This window comes from Rattus norvegicus, chromosome 7, assembly GCF_021556685.1.
Source record: "Rattus norvegicus strain SHRSP/BbbUtx chromosome 7, alternate assembly SHRSP_T2T, whole genome shotgun sequence".
In the NCBI taxonomy this organism is placed as follows: domain Eukaryota; kingdom Metazoa; phylum Chordata; class Mammalia; order Rodentia; family Muridae; genus Rattus; species Rattus norvegicus.
In genome coordinates this window covers 71,160,109-71,179,533 of record NC_141540.1, presented here as the reverse complement: position 1 = coordinate 71,179,533, position 19,425 = coordinate 71,160,109, and the positions used below count along the sequence as shown (strand labels likewise).

At 39.2% G+C, this 19,425-nt stretch overlaps 1 non-coding gene across 6 annotated transcripts in view; it reads left to right on the top strand.

The window, feature by feature from the left end:
• LOC102552637 (uncharacterized) overlaps positions 1 to 19,425 on the top strand; it is an 86,377-nt gene that overhangs the window by 9,059 nt on the left and 57,893 nt on the right. For 5 of the 6 annotated variants that reach the window (XR_015624744.1, XR_015624743.1, XR_015624741.1 and 2 more), the window contains one exon: positions 1,522 to 1,648. This is a non-coding gene — a transcript (uncharacterized LOC102552637). Of the gene's footprint in view, positions 1 to 1,521; positions 1,649 to 18,303; positions 18,443 to 19,062; positions 19,185 to 19,425 lie in introns of all 6 variants that reach the window. The other variant, XR_015624740.1, reaches the window with a different exon arrangement.

The following is a 19,425-nucleotide window of genomic DNA, read 5'->3' as shown; positions in this document are numbered from 1 at the left end:
GATCTGCAGAACAAAAACCTGCAAATATTCTGGTTTGGCTCAGTTCATACTGTCTCACAGAAAACCCCTGAGAGGTAGGCTGTCCGCAGAAATGTACTTCTGAGAAGGAGCGCTGGACTGGATAAGCTGTCTACCTCTCAGAATGCTTTGAAGGAGGCAGAGAAATTTCACTTAGGGAGTAGGATTCAAGCTGGGTTACCACCTTGCCAAACTACACTCATTCACCATAGTGAATCCATGCACACTGGGATGTCAAATTCTCTTACGCTATTCTATTTAAGGGTAGAATGAAGACTGAAAAAAAGGGTTTAATATTTCTCCAGAAAAGGCGCAAACAGGTAAGCTGAGAGGGTAGTTAGTCAGTATAAAACACCAGTGTCTACTAGTTATCTGCAAGTCTGGAGATCCAGATGCTTGGTGTCATATTAACTAAGATTTTAAATGAATTTAAACAACAGTTAGGTGTTTTCATCCTTCAGATTTTTCTAACATGTCTGTGGTGGAAAATAAAGTAGTCCATTTTGGAAAAAAATAATTACCGTTTGGTTGCAGGAGATACGGGATCGCTGATATAGGATGACTTTAGCAGAAGCAGCCAGAATAATCTGGAATACCATGAGAGGTTCTTTGGTGCATTTGTCTCTATGAAGTGAAGCCCAGTGAAGCCCAGTGAAGAAGTGTAGTGTCCCAGTGACATTCCAAAACAAGAGTGTCCTCTCCCTGTTTGTGGGGTTCTACTTACATTCTTTCTAAATATCATGTGCCCTCTCAAATGTATGTTTTCAGGAAAATATCACATGACTTCTCACAAGACAGCTTCCAGAGAAACATCATGTGGCACCACTGAGTTGTTAAACCACAAATTCCCACCTCATATCCCCCTTGCTGTTTTAAGAAAGTTGTCTTTTTCTCTAACCTTAACAATCTACACACAATAGCCATAATTATGAGAACAATAAAACTAGAACTTTATATCACAGTTTAATTAAACTTTTAAAAAAATTGTTTATCTTTAAATTGAGAAGTAATGATCACCATATACATATAAGGTAGAATGTGTTTATCTTGGTTCATTTGTGCATTATAGAAAATTAACAAGGTTGTTTCTATTTAACCAACTTAGTGTTATTTATTTATTTTTATAAAAAATGTAAATTTTGGTCAAAGGTCAGCATACTGTATGTCCCACACTATCATCATTTTTTTATTGGATTTTTTTCTTATTTATATTTTGAATGTTATCCCCTTTCCTGGTTTCCCATCTATAAACCCCCATCCCACCCTCCCTCCCCCTTCTTCTATGAAGTCAAACAATAGTCAAACAAAACAACCTTTAATTTCTCTCAAAATATATAATTGATACCAACATAAAATATTTACGACTACCATTTTTATTTAATTAATTAATTTGAATTATTATTTTTGTTATTATCACCCCCCCCCTTTTCTCTCTTTTTCCCCATTATTAGAAAGAGGAGAGCGATCCCTGATTTAAACTTTGCATCGTTTCCTCCCTGACAGTAACCAACAAGAGTCGACCACTCTAGATGATGACAACCACAGCACATCAGATGACTGAAAACATCTATCCCATAATTTGGGGGAACAGGGGAGTTGTGTTCTGAAAATTACTTGTCTGGAGACAAAGGTACCTTTTGGCTGAAAATTGGGATATTTGCCAAGTCCCAGGAAAGTTAGCTGTATCTTTTTCTGTCGAGTGTCTGTATTGTCTATCTTCTCTGTGAGATTGATCACTGGGGCTAGCCTTTTTATTTACATGCTTATTTTGGAGTGATCAGTAACTGAGACAGTCTGTGAGAATGAATCACCTGGGCTCTTTGTGAAGATATTCATGTCTCAGCTGACAAGATGTCTTCCCTGGTAAGATATGATCTTTATAAGTTTTCTTGGTAACCCTATTTTTTTCAGTCCCTGTAGATACATAAGCATAACCATATCACCATCTTAAAAATTGCAGGTTTCCATTCTAATGTCAACACATCCTTATAGCATATTGGTTGGCCTAGTTTCTCAGTTTTTTCCAATAACCCATTTTCTCTCTTCTGCTGTTGTTCCTTTGCCACCAACAATAAAAAAAAAGAATTAACAAAGAATTATTTAGACTGTCCCTGTTCCTTTTTGTTTAATAAGTATCTGTTTTGAGGTATGATTGACTCTTTCTATAACTGCTTGTCCTGTGGGATTGTGTGGTATACTAGTAATATGTTTTATATCAAGAATTGTTTCATTGTATTAGATACATATGTGGGGGCATTATCAATCTTAATTTGGGCATGTATCCCCATAATTGCCATTATTTCCAATAAATGTATAATTACACAATCAACATTTTCAGAACTTAAAGCAGTTGCCCATTGAAACCCTAATGTGTGAATGGTGCATATACCTTTGTTTTCCAAGTTCTGCAAAATGTGAAACATCCGCCTGCCAGATGTCATTTCTTTTGGTAACCCTAGGGTTACCACCAGCAGGCAATAGTTTGGTTGTATAGAGAATACATAGGATATTTTTTAAATCATTGTTTTGGCTTATTGCCAAGTGATAGAAATTTTTTTCTTTAAACCTTTCCTGTTAACATGCAATGCTTTTAAATTTTGAGGCTTCTAACACCTTTCCTATTAGTAATTGGTCAATTTCCTCATTTCCCCATGTTTTACTTGACCTGGAAAATACATGGGGCTGAATATGAGTAATATATAAAATGGATAGTTTCCACTTCTGAGGGCCTGATGCAATTACACAAATAACAAAGCTAATTCTGTGGTATCGGGAACAAATTCAGCAGTCTCTACATGAAAAAAAAACACTCCATCAGCATATAAAGAATCAATAATTATATTAAGAATTTCAAGATAATCTAATAAGTCCACAGGGAGAGCATACAATTCTGATTTTTGAACTGAGGTATATGGACCTTTGATCACCTTGCTCATTTTGTCTGACTTATAACCTGCCATCCCCAACTTGTTTGTATTCGTATAGAATGTTGGTGCCTCTGGGATTGGTGTTCTCTTTACAATAGGTGGGTAAATCCAATTAGTTGTTTTTATGATCTGTATACATTTGCCTTTCAGGTATTTGTTATTAATTTCTCCTAAGTAGTTACTCTAAGCTCCCTGCCAATCTCCTTTGATCACTCATAATGACACACTCTCAGCATGAGTAAGAAGTATAACAGTTTTGTGTGGCTCTGTCCCTGACAATTGCTGGTAGTCCTTCCTCATCTACCTTTTATAATTAATTCAGAAATCTTTTTACAGAAAACTTTAATTTTTCCTTTGTTTGTGAGCTAAGGAAATACATTCCATAATACTATCTTCCCTTTGCATGGTGATCACAGTAGGAGAATGAGTTGAGGGTAAAATGACCAGAACGCAATTAAGTTTAGGATCAATTCAATCCACTCCACATGTGGATATTGCAGTCTTTGTTGTACAGGAGTTAACTCTTTTTCTGTTTCAGGTGTTAGACATCTTGGACTGTTTAAAATGGAATCCCCTTGTTGAAAAAATTACTCAATCCAGTTATAGGCCTCAGCCAGTTAATATTATCCAGTAATTTTGAAAATCATTAAGAGTTCATGATTGGTCCCAATGGATTTATACCTTTTGTTGTTGGATGTTTTATTGATTGATTTTATAATCGCAATAGCTAAGTGAATCTCTTCTTTGTATTTTTTTTTCTGGAGCCATCTCTAACTCTCAGCATGGTAGAATTCTTTGTGTTTTCTTTAAACATTTTCTCTAAAGCATCTTCATCATGATTAGTTGACAAAATGCCATCCACGCAATGATAAATGATAGATTGAGGCAATTGCCTTCGAATTATTTCTAATGTTTGTTTCACAAAATATTGACATACAGTTGGTCTATTAATAGTCCTTGTAGAAGTATCTTCCAATGGTATTTTTTATTAGACCACTGGTTTTCAGAGTGGGTACTGAGAAAGCAAACCTTTCCCTATTCTGAACACCCCGAAAAGTTCCTTGCTGGATTTCTCTCCACAAAGTGAAGACCAGAGAAGACCAGCAAAGCATTGCAGGTTGTAGCAATGCAAGAACATCCTTTGATGGTTGGGATTCCATTTATATTCTTCCTAAACACCATGTGCCCTCTCAAGTGTCTGTTTTCAGTAAAACATCACATAACCTCTCATAAGACAGCTTCCAGAAAAAAATGTCACATGACACAACTGAGTTGTTAAAGAAACTAGAAATTTCCACTTCCATCCAATATGTCCTCATATTTTCAAATAGAGGTATTTTGTAACACTTAGTAACTTTTCCACAAATTATCTTAAGGTGAAAATTATTCTTTTACCAACAGCAAGGATCAGGATGGAATTTAGTGCTGGCCAGTTTAATTACTCAAGGACAGCATAGAAAATCGCAATATTTTTGCTCCCCTTTTCTGTTCTGTCATCCTGGTGGTGGTGTGTTTAGATCTACGGTCAGATGATCTCTTTGCATGTATCAGATCAGAGAAGGATGATAAATTATCCTTTCTCACATTTCTCTATTGAGAATGAAGACATTTTCTCCCCAGATCCCTCAGCAGGTTTCATGCTTCTTAGTAAAAATGCATGCCTAGAGCAATCCTGGGGCAGGGAGTTAGCCCTAACATAATTGGTTTAGAAAGTATGCTTTCTGTTCTGTCCGTTCATCTTTGTCAATTATCAGTCACTGGATCTTAACCCTCTCTGCACCGTAAAACAATTAATAGTCACTAGGTTATCACCAAACCAGCTCTAATAAGAAACCCTTACTATAACATTTTATAAAATTCTGGGAACCACAGAATGCACCTTTTCATTAAGTAGAGGGGACTGAGTTAAAGAGGAGGTTCTCCATGGGAAAAACATCTATCGTTTGTGTACAACCTGTAAACATCCTTAATATCTTCTCATGCATTGTACTTTACAAAGGTTATTTTAGTTTTATATTCTATCTGGTATATAAAAGCACCCCACACTTGGATATAAAAATTTAGTGTGCTAAGTTATAAATGCATCTAAAAGAGCAGTTGGTTGTTCTCCAGCATATAAGGCATCCACGTCAGTGCGTGGTGACCATTTTTTTTGTTCTCTTTAATTTAAACTAAATATATTTACCTTGTGTGTGAGAGTTTATGAATGTGTGTGGGGGAAGGAAGTGCATGTGCCATGGTGCACACATGGAGGTTCAAGGACAACCTGCCTTCTCTTTGCATGAAGGGACCTGGAAGCTGAAACGCAGGAACTCAGACACAGCTGAAACTGCCTTTATGCACTCAGCTCTCTCATGGTCCCTTGTTATTGTTCATTTTTGAGGAAACAAATGACAATCTCAGGATTTTAAAATGTTTCTTTTCCACTAGGCTAATTCAGGGTAGTAATTTAATGTATAATTGGTAAACTAATTGAGAAGTACTCATGCTTTAGCGCTGACACTAATTACAGTAGGATGTGCACAATTGCCAAGGCAAAATAATCACATTAAATAGAAACAAAGCAAACCTCAAGATGGCTAAGCTCATTGCTCAGACAGAGTTTCACACAGAAAGAAATTGTTTCAGTAAGATATACCAGCTTTAGATTTACAATAATTGAAAATTTCTGATAATACAAGGCCCCATCAAATACACATACAAACATATTCACGAATAACCATAAAGCCTAAGTGAGAAAAACTATTGAGTTTTCCTCTCATTGTGTAGATAATTTCTTAGCTGTCACATAAATATTTGGCAGAGTACACAAGCTCGGTAGTTACAATATATTATTCAGGAAACACGTTTTGTTTTTAAGTGTTAGAACATTTTTCCTTGTATTTATTATCTTATTTGTCAAATAAATTTGAACAAAGCCTTTTTACTAGGTGCTACAAAGGAGGATAAGAATTAGCTCTTCTCCTTCTGATTGTATTATTTATAAGGCTAATTTTTATCTCTTACCACCTGAAACAATGAAGCAAATGAATAATGAAGACGTAGTTTCATAAAGGTGATCTTTGGAGAGAAATACACGGTGGGTAAGAAATGCAGACCAACAAATGGAAGATTGGAAATAGGAGAGACTTGAGGCAAACACCCTCAGTTTTCTGTTACCCTCCTCTGCCAAAGGTTACCCAATAAAAACCAGCAGGCAGAGCCTGGAGGAAGTGTAGTGAAAGGACTGTGTGCTTGTGGAGGCCTGGAATGACCTGGTAGAAAATAATCCCCCAAAACTCTTCAGCATGTGATTCACTCCCTGCTAAGAATACAACATAGAATCAAATCAGAAGGTGAGACGAACCCAAGCCAAGGTAAAGGTGAAAACTGGTGGGAGGAGGGTTTGTTGGGTGAAACACTACAGCAGCTACTAAGTCAAAAGGGGTTAAGCTGGCAGAGACTGAGGGAGAATTCTTTGGAAGGGTTGTAAGGGCCTAAGAGTTCTCCAGAGTTGTCTCCCTTTGTGCTTTCTTTATTCTTTCTATTTCCATTTTTAAATCCTGGATGATTTTGTTCAATTCCTTCACCTGTTTGGTTGTGTTTTTCTCTAATTCTTTAAGGGATTTTTGTGTTTCCTCTTTAAGGGCTTCTACTTGTTTACTTGTGTTGTTCTGTATTGTGTTGTTATTTGTGTCCTTCTTAAAGTCCTCCAGCATCATGATAAAATGTGATTTTAAAGCTAAATCTTGCCTTTCCAGTGTGTTTGGATATCTAGTATTGCTAGTTTGCTTTGGTGGGAGAATTGGGCTCTGATGATGCCAAGTAGTCTTGGTTTCTGTTGCTTAGTTTCCTGTGCTTGCCTCTCGCCATCAGGTTGTCTCCGGTGTTACCTTGTCTTGCTGTCTCTGGCAGTGACTTGACCTTCTTATAGGCCTGTGTGTCAGCATTCCTGTAGACCTATTTTCTTTCAGCAGGGTCTGGGAACAGAGAGCTCTGTACAGGCATTCCTGGTGACTGACTTTCAGCTCTCTGTGCAGGCAGAAACCTGAAGGGTCCTGCCCATGACTGCTCCTAGGTCCCTATGCCCAGGGGGCACAGATGTCACTAGGCAATTTTCTCTTGGGTCAGGAATGTGGGAGAAAGTAGTTGTCTCCTCTGGGTTCTCAGGAGTGTCTCTCCCACAGTGTTTGGGTGCAAGAAGCTATGTGATCAGTTAAGTTCAGTTCAGGGAGCAGGCAGAAACCAGTAGGTTCCTGCTGTTGACTTTTCCTATATTTCTGTATCCAGAGGCACTATATTGTTTCATCTTGGACAGGGATGTGGGCAGATGTGGCAATCTGCCCTGCAGTCTCACGATTATCCACACTTCTCATGTGTGTGTGTTTTAACAGAGAAAGAGGGAGAGAAAGTTTATTATCCAGTCAGGATCAACATATCACTTCATTCAGGCAATAGAATCAGTTATTCTCACTTAGAGATCACTGAGGCTGGGCAGATGGCCCACCAGGTAAACAGCTCCAGGTTCAGTGAGAGACTGTCTCAGCATGGTGATGAAGAGAGACCACAGGAAACTTCTGATTTGTTTTCACATTTCCACACACCCACATGCCTAAATACCCTCTCTAGTGAATATGCACACACACACATTAAACAGAAAACAGTATAATAAAGACTCAACTTCAAAGGAGGAAACTGGCTGAAGACTCCAACAAGCTGGCCAGGAAGGCCTGATGGCCCCAGCCCTCTTGAGAAAGACACATCTGGTCCATCCCTGCCTTTTCTCTTAGCACCAGCTCTGGAGGAGTATAAATGAGTGGCCGTCGTCAGTGAGTAGGGAGAGGATGGTGGAATGTGCGGCCATAGGGAAGAATAGATACCTCCTTCTTGTTGTGAGGTAGTCAAGATGCCACACGGAGAGACCAGCATTGTCAAGACAGCCAGGCGATCAAGATGGATGAGTTTAATAGTGACTTGGAGCAGGAAGAGAGCCTTGTGAAGAACATGGGAAGAGATCTCAAAACCAAACCTACCTCATCAGAATCTTGATCTCTGTAGCCTCTAGATCTATTTGAAGCAAGTTTTTATTTGCTTAAACCAACCAGTCTACAGCTATTTGTTATGTGATCACTGAACATGGTAGTGCTCAGTACTCTCTGTGGCAAGAGCAAATTATTGTGTATTTTATATTTTTTATGCTAAGGCAAATGACAACTACTTTTTACAAAACCATTTTTATTTTTGCTTCAGGGAAGTGTAATTGATTTCTGTGCTTTGATCCTGTATCACTTACTATTGCTAATACCACTTAGAGGCAACTACTGTTCAGTAGATGGTTAAAGTTTTCCCATAGGAGCAATGGGATCTGTGCATGATGGAACTTAGGCTTCTTCCTTTGCGATTTTGATTTTGACTTTACAATGGTGCAAAAGTTATGTGCTTTCCATAGAAATCATGTTCCCAGTTATGATGCACAGTGATTTCCCAGTAGCAATCACTAGCAGCACTGGCCCACGATGCTGGGTATTGGCTATAACTCTCAGCTCCATATCAGTCATAAGGGTAAGCTATCATGTCTGATAAGTTAAGTGAATAGAGTGAATTCTTAACATATTTTTGACCTCCCATAGCGATTCCAGATATGACCACCATCTATAATTTATCAGCACACACAGTAATAACTTAGATTTGTGTTTTAATGGCTTACAGTTGTTTTGATGGGCTCAATGTTTCCTGATGATGATTTATGAAGAGTCAGATTTATCACCACTTTAGCAACCATGCTATCAAGATTTGGGTCAGGAGGGAGGGGCCTCCAAGAAAAGAATAACATGAGCTGGTGGCATCACTGGAGAAAGGAGAGTTGAGAGATGACATGGTGACATTTAGCCAAATTGATATAAAAGTCATGCACTCCAAGCTTGCAAGGAGCTGTCCTGGAAACTCTCTATTGTGCCTCATGTCAAAATTGGATTACACCTAGCCTACTGAGCCACCTTTTCCTCTGCTCTCTACAACAGGAAATGCCACTGTCCATCAACGTGTTTGCCCCTTCATTAGTCTCCATGAGCCACATTCACTAACAGTAGTTCAAAGGAGGAACATTTCTTTTGCAAAATAAAAGTCTTTGGGAGAGAACAAATAATAAATGACATGATTTCAGAAGAATTCTGAATAATTTCAGAATAGTCATGAGATAAGCAAAGGTGCAAGAGATAGACTGAACTGAATTTTAAAAAGAGTCAAAAAGAACCAAAATGTGAAAGAAGGAAAGCACAAAGTATAGTCTTAGGCCCTTAAAAGACCACTCATGGCAGAAGGAGCCACTAGGTTGCAAGTCAGCCCTGCAATCAGTTCTGCAAGATCTCAATGCTCAATAATGAGAGTGTCTTAGGGGAAGGAAAAAAAATCTCCAAGGGTTTCCCTGATGGTCAGCTTCCAGGTATAGAGTTAACTCCAGTTCATTTTGTCTTAGAGTAAAGGAAGAAAAAAGTACTGGGACCTTAGAACCATTAACAAACTGTTACTTGGGCAGGAGGTACCAAGAATACAAGTTAAAATAGCAGTGAACACAGAAGAGAGGAATGAGTGTGAAGAAAGCTAAAAATAAAAGAAAAAAGTAATTCTCAAATGTAAAAGTCACTGCTGGAGGTCAGCACAATTTTAGATATTTACCTTACACATCCATTTTGAAGGAGACTCAGGTAGTAAAATATTCCACAGTATCATGTTTCTAATTAAGTCTTCATCAGAAAGATCAAAACAGACAGCTGGTGGTTCTGAGACAAGCTGTGCTCTTTGGAAAAATACAAAGCTTCTGTTGGTGTCAGCCATGAGTAAGCCAGGAGCTCCTGCTCTGACGTCATCTGAAATTTTGTCGGTGTCCATGTTCATTTGTGGTTGCCATACAATTTTTAAAGAAGCAGCTGAGCGGGTTGGATGTGTCAGGTCTTTCAAATGCTGCTGTCTGGGTGTGGCTTCTGTTGGAAGAGTATAGCAATCACATTCTTGGGGTCCAGAGAGTCCTCCTCTGAGCTTCTGTGAGGCACAAGATGGAGGAGAAAGGGGAGAGGAGGGAAGAAGAAGATAGGGAGGAAGAAGGAAGGAGGAAGGAGGAAGGAGGAAGGAGGAAGGAGGAAGGAGGAATAAGGAAGGAGGAAGAGCTCTTTACCTCCATGTTTTCCAGAATCCTTCAGACAAACTGTAACTTCTGCTCTGCATTGTGTAGAAAAAGAACCAGAACGCTGTTCATTTCATGTGTGCCTACCTCCTTTCAAACAGAACAACACAAGCTTGAGCTATGGGGAAGTCAATATTCTCTCTCTCTCTCTCTGTCTCTCTCTCTCTGTCTCTCTCTCTCTCTGCATGTGTGTGTGTGTGTGTGTGTTTGTGTGTGTGTGTGTGTAACTGTCTAAGGCAATGACGACATACTTAGAGTAGTTCACGCTGTCATTAATTGACTTTGTATGTTCTATGATTTAGCATCTACACTCCTACCTTGAGGTATCTGTTACTAGTTTGGACTTCCTTGTGTGGATCAATGTCTCAATTATCTACTTTACATTAAGAGTGCAGGGTCCCTTTCTAAGCATTTATTCTGCATCATCTCCCCAGCTGCTCCTGCCCTTGCAGTCACCTGGCTCCCATTACATCACCTTGGTTTTGGAGTCTCAAAGTCCCTAGCTGAAGACTCAATAACCTTAGTTTGCAGCACTTGATCAGCTGATTTCCTCCCCTGGGCCTTCAGTGTCAACTTTTCTCCAAGTTTCTTTAGAAACCTGTAGAAATCACTGGCACACTAGGATTATTTAATCCACATCACTCTCTTGTTTTCCTTGTAACTCTGGCCTTCTGGCCTGTTAACATTTATCCTTGAAACAAAAAGTTAGAACCAGGCTCCTTTAATCCCTATTACATTGTCTTCTTTGATTATCAATAGTTACATGGTCAACATCTCTCCATTGAAGTCCTGGGCTTTTTCAGTGCTGTTGGCCTTCACTTCATTGACGTTAGCAAGCTGTCCACACCCAACCCTTGTGCTGTGATTATGTGTTACAAGACTCTAATTAAAGACTCTAGGTCCCTGGCAACAATCTATCACTTCAGTGGTCCACTTCCTTAAGGTCTTTACTTCTTCTCAGATCATTGCTCTTTGCTGGATTCATTTTGTTCCTTTTTTCATACAGAGTCAAACATCCCCCCCCCCAACTCCCCCTTTTTTTTTATTAACTTGAGTGTTTCTTATTTACATTTCGAGTGTTATTCCCTTTCCCAGTTTCCGGGCAAACATCCCCCTAATCCCTCCCCCTCCCCTTCTTTATGGGTGTTCCCCTCCTCATCCTCCCCCCATTGCCGCCCTCCCCCAACAGTCTACTTCACTGGGGGTTCAGTCTTAGCAGGACCAAGGGCTTTCACTTACACTGGTGATCTTACTAGAATATTCATTGCTACCTATGAGGTCAGAGTCTAGGGTCAGTCCATGTATAGTCTTTAGGTAGTGGCTTAGTCCCTGGAAGCTCTGGTTGCTTGGCATTGTTGTTCATAAGGGGTCTCGAGCTCCTTCAAGCTCTTTGAGTTCTTTCTCTGATTCCTTCAACGGGGGTCCTGTTCTCAGTTCAGTGGTTTGCTGCTGGCATTCGCCTCTGTATTTGCTGTATTCTGGCTGTGTCTCTCAGGAGCGATCTACATCCGGCTCCTGTCAACATTCCCCCTTTTAATTCTTATTTCGTCATTGCTTCCAGATGTTTGTTTTCTGCCTTGGTGATTATACAGACTTAGTAAGACCACAACCGTGGATCAACATATCTTTCTGTCACTTCCATTACAAACTATTGCCATCCAGGTTTCACCACCTACTGGGTGAAAATCACCGTCCTTGGATAGTTGGCCGGCTACCATCTGTGTCTTCTGTCATCTGCTGTCATCTCTGCACTCCTGACCATCTTCAAAGAATCTTTTGTCACTTCCTGTGAAGATTCCTGGTCTCTGCCTTTCCTGCTTGTCTAATTTCTTCATGTATTTCTAGTTCTATTGTATCTTACTTTTTATTAATTTATTCTTTCATATATTACATCCCGAATGCACTCTCTCACCCCCCTTTGCTCTCCACTCCTCCATCTCACCCACCTCTTCCCTCCCATCCACTCCTCCTCCATTTCCCTTCAGAAAAAAACTGGCCTGCCAGGGATATCAACTAAAAAACAGCATAACAAGTTACAATAAGACTAGGCACAAACTCATATTAAGGCTGGAATATGAGGCAATCCAGTAGGAGAAAAAGGGTCTCAAGAGCAGGCAAAAGAGTCAGAGACAGTCCCTGCTTCTTCTGTTAGGAGTCCCACTGAAAGCATCAAGCTACACAACAAAAACATATATACAGAGAATCTAGGTCAAACCCATGCAGATTCCCTTATTGTCTGTTCAGTCTCAGTGAGCCCTATGGTTGGTTTGTTGATTCTCTGGGGTTTTTATGTGGTGCTTTGACTTCTCTGGCTCTTACAGCTCTTCCACCCTCTCTTCAGCAGGACTCTTTGAACTCTAATGTTTGTCTGAGGGTCTCTGTACCAGTCTTCACTGCACGGTTTCTACCCCCACCCACTAAAGTCTTGTTTGGTTGAATCCTAGATTTCTGGGCCGTCTGGCCTCTGGTTCCTAGACCTACAGGCAGTGCCAGGTGAGGGCTCCTTCCTGTGGCATGTGTTTCAAGTGAACTATTTAGTCACTGGTTAGCCACTCCCACAATTCCTGTGCCACTATTACCCCAGCACATAATGCTGGCAGGACAAATTGTAGGTAGAAGGTTTTATGGCTGGATTGATGTGCCAAACCTTCCACTGGAAGTCCCACCTGGTTATAGAAGATGACCAGTTACTCCGAACCCCCCATTACTAGGAGTCTTAACTAGGGTCACCCTTGTAGATTCCTGGGAGTTTCCATTGCTCTGGGATTCTACTTTGCCCCTAAGCTGCTCTCCAATTCCAGTTGTCTCTCCCAGTACTCTCTCCCTCCATCCTCTCCCCACCTGATCCCTCCTGTTCCCAACTCCACCCAACTCCAGTCCACCAATAATATCTATTCGATTTTCTCTTCCAGGGAGATCTATGCATCCCTGCTTGAGCCTTTTTATTACTTAGCCTCTTTTAGGCCTGGAGATATGCCTCAACCAGTAATGGCTAGGCTTACGACCAATTTTTCTATTTTAAATATATGTTTTTGAGTCACTTACATAGAAGTATATCTTGTAATGCCTTCCATCTGCCTCTGCAATACCACCTGCTCAGTGTTTGATCTGCCCTCCCTACCCAGAGGAAGAGGATTGCCTCATTTTGTCTATTACCATTCCCTCCCCACTGAGTCCTAGGGCTTCAGTCTTTATATTTTCTTGTGATATTTATTTACCACCTGTCTCTTCATTACCATTGATCTCTTTATACCTATTTTTCCCAGAACCTAAAAACAGTTCATTACTCCACACCTTCATGCATGTTCTTAGATAGTAAATGTTTCCCTAAAACAAGACCACACTAACTCTCGTCCTCATCAACTTTGATTCTCTTGAAAGGGTTGTAGGCCCACATCCTGTCTTCTCCTTGTCTCTATTCATCTTCCACACATCAGATCATTTTGAATAACAATGCTGATTTTTTCTGTAACTTCACTGGACCATTTTGTGTTCCTCCCTTCCTTGCTACTTAGCATGTGACAGCATTTCACTTCATTCTTTTGTTTTTCCTCTATCTCTCTTCCCCTCTCTCTTTCCTGTCCTTTGGGGGTAATGATCCAGGTTGTCCTTATTTGTTATTTAAAGATATTCATTTCTGTCTTATTCTTGTGTGTATAAATTTCTGTGTGGAGGTGTATTTGTGTGTAGGCTTGTGTGTTTGTGTTTGTAGGTACTTCCTGGTTGCAGAAGAGGGCATGACATCCCAAGGATTCAGAGTATCAGGCATTTGTGAGTTACCAGATGTGGGTATTGAAATCCAAATGCCAATCCTTAGGATTGACACAAGTCCACTCTGATGTTGAGCCATCTTCCCAACTCCTCATCTGTTCTTTAAGTACTGGTATTTCTGAGGGCATCACCCTGGCCTTTTGTTTTTAATACCAACCAGTTATAGTCATGCATATTTCCATACACTGTGATCAACAAACCCCTGGAGTCCATCCATCACCTTTTGAGAGTAGGCCTATAAGACTTCTGAACCTAAATTGAAGTCAAACTATGCTGCTCACATATAATGAAATATTATTTATAAAACTCACTGAGGTTCCCTTACACAGCACCACTGAGAGCAAACTTGAAAATATATGTGAAAGTGAAATATTGTACATTTTGTATTAAATATTCCACAGAGACAAAAAGCAAGACAGTGGCCACCAAGAGCTAAGTCAACAGGGATGTAAGAGAAATCAGTCAGTAGATGCCAAGAATTTTGAGGGGACAAAAGTGCTTTGGATCTAGAAAGATGATGGTTGTACATCATATGCATCCTGTAATACCCCTGAATTATGTGCTTTATTTACTTTTACTTTTATCTTATGTGATACTTACCTTAACAAAAAGTTTTAATGTGTTTATTACCCACCCTTCACTGCCTAGGACTTCCACAGGGATTACCTAACTTCAGCTTATTATTATAGTATGGTTTCTAATTACTTTGTAGTCTGCAGTGCTCTGTAACTCTCCCAGTGTCTGTAGCATATTAGGGTTTAAGATGATAACTCTGCATAATCACCTCTCCATTTTATCCAAAGCAGTACCCAGCCTGAAGACCACAGCTAGTTGATAAAACCGCGCAGATCCAACTAGGTGTGCTGGTGTGGTGAAGTTCATTGTGAGCCTTTGCTACATGGCAAATTGCAGGCCAACACTGGGGTGCAGAGTGATTCCCTCAAAACAAATAAACAAACCAAAACAAATAAAAATCTCGCAGAAGTACCAACTCTGTATACCCTTCCCATGTTAAAAATGTTCTCTTAGAAGGTATCACAGCTGTATTTTTGTCCGTGTTCAGAAGACATTTACAGTTGTTTTTGTCAGTGTTCTGCTTCATCTTTTCTAGCCCCTCTTACTCAGTAGGTGTCACCAGCCTCAGCTCTTCTGCTAACACTTTCCCTACCAGAGAGGCTTCAGTCCACTGGAGACTTCTCCTGGATGAGTGATGGCTGACTCTGCCTTGCATCCCGCCATGTCTTCTCTCTGCACTTAGGCATTCTGTCAGTCAGCCCTAAAGTCTTTCTTCCCAAAAGCACACCATACTCGCTGTCAGTCTGTCTCTGTCACACCTGATTTGATTTAGTTCTATAATTTGTAAACCTGGGTTCTTCATCTGAATCTGTGTTGTCTGTATATCTACCTCTGGTATTTTCTAGAAATGACGCCTATGAAGACATGGGCTGCATTGCTCTGGCACAGTACAGACGTAGAGATCATGTTTATTAACTGGACAAACACATCGAAAATTCCCTTTCATGCAGAACTATATTATACCCCAAAAATCCAAAGTCATTTACATAAATTCTATTATGGACAAAAAGTATATCCAATTTAAATCATTGTTCGTATTTTAAGTGATTCCTAAAGTTTAATTATAAATAGTTAAAATTCAAGTATTTCTTTACCCAAGATGCATATACTCCCCCATATATATTTTTGTTTATATAACAAAGGATAAAAATATCAGATTGAAGTTCTCTCAATGATAGCTACATTATTGAAAGAAATAAAATATCATTATTAATAAAATTAGACCTTTAAATAAAACATTCAATCATTGGTTTGGTTTACAAGCTGTTGAAACCTAATAAATTTCTGCTCCTTTTTTTATTAGAAAGGTTACTGTTGTAAAAAATACTTATGTAAGTATCAAGAAAAATAATAATGAAAAATACTACTTGATATAGATGCAATTAGATTTTTTGATAGAAGTATGAGTCAAGCAGTGTCCCCGTACAACACAAAATAGTAATACGGCAATAGAAAAGAGATTGGAAAACATCTTGAAAACTCTGTGTTCTCCATGATAAGTAAAAGGCATTAATTTTAAACAAACTGACTTTTTTTTTGTCCTTTATCCCAGTTCAGGTGACCAGCCTTTTAGTCTTGAATTTTTGTGGTATCCTGTAACTGGACTGTTTAGTCTCATTTCACTCTGATAGATTTTTAACATGCAGTCATGACAGTCTTTATAATATATCCTTTCTTTCTAAAGATTTAATTCCTCCCATGGGGCTTCAGTAGAACTGATATAACTAAAAGGTAAAAGACGAAACCCTAACTTTACATGCTATATCTACTTTCTCATGTCTCATTTCTCCACATTTGTCACATGTGCATTCGATCAACAATATTTCTATATGAAAATACATTGCTAGGTGGTGAGGTAGACGTTGTGTGGGAGAGGCAGAGTCTGACTTCACAGAGAATGCATCTAGCATGAGACGGTGACATTTTTAACTGCCCCCAAAATAGTCCTGTTTATCATCACACATGAGCACTGCTCTCAGCCCTTGTCAGAGAAGATTCTTTTGGGCATGGGCAGAGAAGGTGGGATCTCCTCGTAAGGGGACAAAGAACTGAGAAAAACCGACTGTTGAGAACATGGGTCTAAGTGGGATATGTATGTTACTCCTTTCAAAGTTCAGAGAAGATGGTGTGAAGGGGATAGGAGAAATCATTAGAGCCAGAAGATAGGAGAAGTGCCTGGAAATGTGGCCTTATGGAAACTACATGGCTATTGGACTCACACTCATGACTCACTCAAGAATGGACCCAACATTCCATCATGGATGGGAGAGGGAATCACTAAGGGACTGCAGGCAGTTGACGGCTGCTCATCTCTCAAGTTACTGCTGTCATATTCCTCAGGACAGTAGACATTTGTGAGTTTCCCTTGCTCAAGAAAATAACTCTGCTCATAGTTGTGAATAACCACAGAAAATGCAGACTCACAGACACAGACACACACACATCTTTGTGCACACACACATGAATGAGATAGATAGATTATAGATAGATAGATAGATAGATAGATAGATAGATAGATAGATGGATATACAGGTAGAGGGAATCAAGAGGGTGACTTGTTGAGGAGAACAGGGTTTTGATGGGAGGGAGAGGATAACAGGATAATGGGAGAATGTAATTAAAATACACTATATGTGAAAATAAATTAAGAAACCATACAAATTATATAATGCAACAGTAATGAGTGGCAGAAAGGAAAGAGACAGGATGACAGGAGAATAGAAGATTCTGGAAGGTTGGAAACACTTCCCCAGGTAGATGATAATTGTTTGGATTTCAGGACTGACTATGAGTTGTAGTTATGTAGAGTATGGAAGAATGATTTCAACCTGTGAGTAACATGAGCTCCCACCTAAGTGAGATAAAAGATAAAACACGTGACAGACTAAACCCTGTGTGTGCTGGGCATAGTGACAAAGAAGAGTAGAGCACCCGGGAGCTAAAAGGTGATGGACAGCTGGGATCTAGCCTTTATCCTCCAAATGCTCATCTTTCCTCTGTTTCCTAAAATGGTTCTTCTCACTGTCATGCTCTCACTTCTCATTACTGTACCCTTTGTTTCTGTTGGGAGTGTTTTCCTGAACTCTCTATTTCATTCCATCCTGGAAAATTCATTAGAGCTCTTCTGGCTGGTACTAGGCTTAAGTACTGTTTGAGCTGATTAAACTCTACATAGCACATTCTATGCTGGAAAGCTGAGCTTTATGACCAGCACACAAAGGCCTGGAGGGAAGGAATGATGTCTCATGTGTCTTCTTGTCCCTAGCACCTAGCCCCTCTTCTAGCCCAGCTTTAACAATATGGACTCACTGAGTTCTCACCCTAGAAGGTACTAAAAAGAGTTCCCAGAAGTACGCTTTAAAGACCCCATAGGTCATGAGTTCACTCAGAATGTCTTTACAGTTAAAGACATCAAAGTTCTAATTTAGATGGTCCAAATATGCTGTTGCTAACCCTTGTGTTCAGTTTCCTTAGATTTCTCCTGTCCTATGAAAATTCTGTATCTTAAGAAAAATAATGGAGCCCCACAGAACAAAAGTGATAGATGGTCACCAGTGTCTTGCTACATTTTCCAACATGTGCTGCAGGGAATATCAACCAACAAGACAAACGGTGGAAGTACCCCATGCCTTAAGAAGTTTGAGAATTAGTACTGTAGGCCTTTTTTTCTGGAGAAAAAGTTTTAATGTTAATCTTAATGTTCCTACAACACCAAAGTAAAGGCATCCATTGACACCATACAGAGATTTTGCCATAGACTTCTATTTTCTGCTGCTTCTCTGGAACAATAGAGCTAAAACTGTACAAGCACTTTGGGGAATGATGATCTATTAATCTCTTTACATTTTACAGGCACATCAGGTGAAACTGAACTTAGCAACAGCATAATGCCTCCACTCAGACAGTTATGAGTACAATGTGGATTAAAGTTTAGCTTTTCCCTCCCAATTGTGACCACAAGGCTCATCTTCTCTGAGAAGAAGACAGAGAGGTATGCACATAACCATCTGTGGAGTCCCTCAATTACTAATATACTGTATATGAAACAGATGGCTCAGTTAATGCTAAGAATTAACTAAGCTTAGGTTTAATATCACTTTTTATAACTTTAAAATATACCAGTGAAAAACATTTTTATTGGCATTTAAGAAGGATATTAAAATAATCTACCAGCAATACCACATGAGACTTGGGCTATATTCTGTTTGGTAGTTCCAAATTGAAAGTCATATAGTTTTATACAGTGATAGTGAGGATGTATTTCAATAAAATATTTGGCAAGGATTTTATTTTACTTATAAAAAATGAATCTGATATCTAAATACTAAACCCTGTTAAGATTTATTTTATAACTCATAGGATGAGTAACTAACATACTTTATTGATTGATGGATTTAGAAAGTACAGAGAAAACTTTCAAATACTCTTCTTGATCTTGCCCCATCCACAGCTGTCTTAGTTAGGGTTTCTACTGGTATGATAAAAAAACCATAACTAAATTCAACTCAGGAATTATCTTAGTCAGTGTTCTATAGCTTTGAAGAGACACCACAACCACAGCAACCCTTATAAAGGAAAATATTTAATTGGGGCTTTCTTACAATTTCACAGGTTGAGTCCATTATCAGCATGGCAAGAGGCATGGAGGAACACAGTAGACATGGTGCTGGAGGAGGAGAGTTCTATATCTAGAGAGAGAGAGACAGCTACAAAGAGAGACAGACACAGAGTAGGTAAATGCCTACATGCATTTTAGTTGACATTTATTTATTAATCCAGTTCTACAACTAAAGTATATGTACAACTATATGTTTTTCTAAATGTTAGCTTCATTATAATCAAAATATTGATAAAACACCACCAACAAAACCTATAAAAGTCTGATCTAAGATTCATGGAAATCTCTTACCTGTAATCTCTTGTAGAATCTAAGCAGACAGAACCCCATACTTCCAACATACAGTGGATATATAT